This window comes from Nannospalax galili, unplaced genomic scaffold, assembly GCF_000622305.1.
Source record: "Nannospalax galili isolate Female #2095 unplaced genomic scaffold, S.galili_v1.0 scaffold1328, whole genome shotgun sequence".
Lineage (NCBI taxonomy): Eukaryota > Metazoa > Chordata > Mammalia > Rodentia > Spalacidae > Nannospalax > Nannospalax galili.
Window position 1 is genome coordinate 350,611 of NW_008358795.1, and position 4,033 is coordinate 354,643.

Sequence of the window (4,033 nt, forward strand, 5' to 3'; positions counted from 1 at the left end):
CTTTGGAATGGTTTATAACCTGAAGTAACTGGGTGTGTTGACTGCAGATGGCCTGTTTGCTTCAAAGTTTAGTGCCCTCGGGCCAGACCCCAGTAGTTCAGGAGACTGGGCTGGTAAGGCCACAGGGGGAGAGGAGGGCTCTGCAGAGTGTCTGCCATCGTCCCTTGGGCCCTTGGGTCCTCTTGGCCAACAGGCTATACTCCATAAATCCTGTGAAAACTCCCAGTTTGGAGGACAGACAGCACCAGACCTCAGGGAACTGTGGAGGCTGAGATCATGTGAGCTCTGGCCTTGTCAGATAAACACGTAAGTTGAAGAGTCGGGGTTTAGTCTCCCTGACTGCAGCATGGCCAGCAGCTGTTGACAGTGCTTTGAAGGCAATAGGAGTAAGGGGGGCCAATGGCCTACAAGGGGTTACCCCACAAATGAGAGGCTAGATGCTAGAGGTAGCCTCCTACCTTCTGAGAGTCTGGAACCCTGACTGGTGCCAGGTACACTTTAGATGGCCAAAGGACTTGGGGAGGACCCTGGGTGGGAACCATTCCTGTGATGGACTTGCTCTGAGTGACCGATTCCCTCAGTGGGCTTCCACACTATGAAGCCCCTGCTTGCCTCTTCACACAGGGGGTGCTGCCCTATTGGGTGTGGGGTGTGGTCCAGTGAATATAAAGGAGAAAGCAAGTTGGCTGCCCATAGTTCATCTCCCTTTGCTTTCTGACTTCAGACAGCGTGACCACCTGCCTCACACTCCTGCCAAGGCTTCATGGCACTGATACACTGTACCTTCAAATGAGCCAAAATAAACTTCTAAGTTGCTTTTGTCACAGCAAGGAAAGTAATAGAACAGCCAAGTGCCCTGCCACAACCACAGGGTCTAGTAAATTGCTCAGGTTGGCCTTGAACTCTCCATCCTCTTGTGTCAGCCTCCTGAGTACTGGGATTATATCTGTGTGCCACCAAGCCTGTCTGCTTTCAACATATCTTTTTTTTTTTTTTTTTAAACTAGGGTCTTATTTGTAGCCCTGGCTGGCCTGGCACTTGTTGTATAGACCAAGGCCTCAAACTCACAGAGATCCACCTGTCTCTGCCTCTTGGTTAAAGGTGTGGACCACACATCCAGCAACATAGCCTTTCAAGGAGGATATTTATATATAATTCAACCCTAATATCATAAGGGACTTTTTTACTGCACCAAAGGCTGTTTAAAGTAATAGCCACCTTAGGTTGCCCAGAGCCTCGGTGGTTGCTCAGACCTGGTGCCTTAACCCCCTACAAACCTGGCAGACCACTTCCAGGTCAGCCGGTGCCTAGACCCAGAGGCCCCTAGGCTAGGAGAGGACACACCTGATAAGACTGTCTAAGGGTGGGTGCAGAGGGATGGTGTCTTCACCGCCTTCAGGCATTCCCTAACTCTTCAGAACTCAAGCAGCAAAGGTAGCCGTCAGTACAGGCAATGAAGCTCTCCCTTCTTAGACTGTGACATGCCTGAATCATTTTACTTTTTTTTTGTTTTAGTATTTGTTTTTATTTTATGTGTATGACTGTGTTGCCTCCTTTATGTATTTAAGTGCAGCATGTGCATACAATGCTCACAGAAGCCAGAAGAGGGCATGAGATCCCCTGAAACTGGAGTTAGACAGTGGTGAGCTGCCATTTGGATGAGGGCAACCAAACCCGGGTCCTTGGAAGACCTCTTAACCACTGAGCCTGGAACACTGAGGAGGCAGAGACAGGTGGAGCTCTGTGAGACTGAGGCCAGCCTGGTCTATACAGGAGGTTCCAGGCCAGCTGGGGCTGCAGGGAGACCCTGCCTCAAAAAAAAAAAGAAAGAAAGAAAAAAAAGAATCAAAAAAATAAATGAATAATTCTGGGAAGGGGAGAGCAGAGGTTGCAAGGGCCTTAGAGAAGAACCAGCCTGCTGCCTGCACACGAGGCTGTGAAGTTAGCAACCAGGCTGTCCAAGAGGGCATTGACTCTTGTCCAGTCAACTTTTCAGAGCAATCGGGTTTGGGAACACAGAAGGCCAGGAAAGCTAGCCACTTTGCGTACAGGATACCCTTGACAGATGAGGTAGCTACATCCAACACAGGACAAAAAGGAACAGTGACAAGGATCTGTGTGAGGAGGAGGGGGAAGGGGTAGTGCAGGACAAAAGGGAACAGTGACAAGGATCTGTGTGAGGAGGAGGGGGAAGGGGTTGTGGAGGAGAGTGGGGAAGAGGGTGGGGAGAAGGAGGAAGAGGAGGAGGCGGGGGGGGGGCAACGACTCCCCACCTCATCCCACCCCCAGCTCAGCTTCAAGGTAAATAGAGCAGAGTGAGAAGTCACAAGGGAAGTCTGGCTGTGACCTGAGCCTGGAAACCAGAGGCCTCCCATTGCAGGGGTGGTGCAGAGCTGGGGACAGATTCTCACTGCTCATCTTGGTCCTTTGTTATTAGGACCTTCAGGGATCCCTGGCACTCCCTGTCCAAATCCACCCCACCTTTCAGAGAACACGGGTGGATTACCCACCCAACTTCACCCAGAATTGGGATGCAGGGCCTGGCCAAGGTCTCAAGATTTTAGTTTTAAGCAGCAAGCTTAGTGTGGGGCTGGGTGTGGCCAGAGTCACTGCTTGCAGGTCCAGCTGTGACCAGCAGGGAGCAGATGAGTCCGCCCTTTACTCCTGTTGGGTGACAGGCTCCATAAACCAGCACCTCCTGCTAAGCCCAGGAATATGGCTGTGCCTCATGGGACAGAGTCACTGGCCTTGCTTGGGTCTGGAGAGAGCATGTACCCCTGACTCCTAAAGGCCAGAGCCTTCTTCCTGCCTGTGGGTCTGGGATGGGGGTTCCAGCTGTCCTAGATAGAGCTTTGAGTTTTCCAAAGGCCTAGATCAAAATCCTAGAAACGGATTCTGCTTTGGAACTTGTTTTTCTGTAAAAAGACAACTCAGTCAAAATATTTAAAGCCAGGACTATTTGGGGAAATCCAAAGTTGGGGTGGACACACCTGTGGCTGGTCATCCCCACCTGCTGCTCCACCCTGTGCCCACAGGAGCTGCAGTTCCAGGCCCCTGCCACCCTCTTTCAGCACCCATGCTGAGTCCTCCGACTATTTCAATTTTTTTTTTTTTTTAACACTAGAGATCAAACCTAGGGCCTTGAACATACTCAGTAAGCACTCGGCTACTGAGCCACTCCCTCGATCTCTATTTTAAAGTATTTGACATAAATATGATTTACACAGAAAGATGAAGTGTCCCAGTCCTTCTCTAGGACTCCTCTGTTCCCTACCACCTGCCCTTGGCATTTTTGAGGATGTTAGTAATGACCCCTGATGCCCTGAGCCAATAAGCACAGGCCTCCCAATGACATCAAGGTCAACAGAACTTCCACTCTGCCCACTGGGCGGCTGGCAAAAGCCCTGGCCCCATGACTTGTTCCCAGATGACACTCAGACAAAGCGGTGTTACAGACAAGTTCAAGGGCAGTCTGATGTCCTGGTGGGGGGCAGGAGGCTTTGGTGGCTAGTTCTGGGGAAGGGGGAAAAGTGAGAGATGACAGGTTGTCAGCCTGACCCCAGGAGTAACTGTGCCCTGGATCCCTGGTGGGTGATTTGATGAGGAGGCTGGGAAAGCAGGCACAAGGCAATGTTAGGAGTCTGGGAAAGCTGGGATTTGCTTGTGGACAAGGGGCAGAGGGGGCTCGGGGCTTGCTGGAGCCCACAGTAGTAACCGAGACAAGGCCTGTAGGATGGGCTCCCCCCTCCCCCAATTCCCTTTGCTGGGGTTGAAAAGGAAGGACAGTGACTCAGCATGGGATTGGGGGGGCACTGGTGAGTCCGGTGAGTGCTGTCACAGGATCAAAGGCTGCAGATGGGAGAAGTCCCAGCATGGGGTCCACTGGAGAGAGCATTTCAGGGGGAGAGCATTCCAATGGGCGACCAGCTGGGGCAAGGTTCTGGAAGGGAATGTTGTAAACGGTAGTGTTGGGAACATGAAGTCCAGAGAGAGCTGGATTTCTAGTGCTGACATCAAAGTTGCTTCTTGCAAG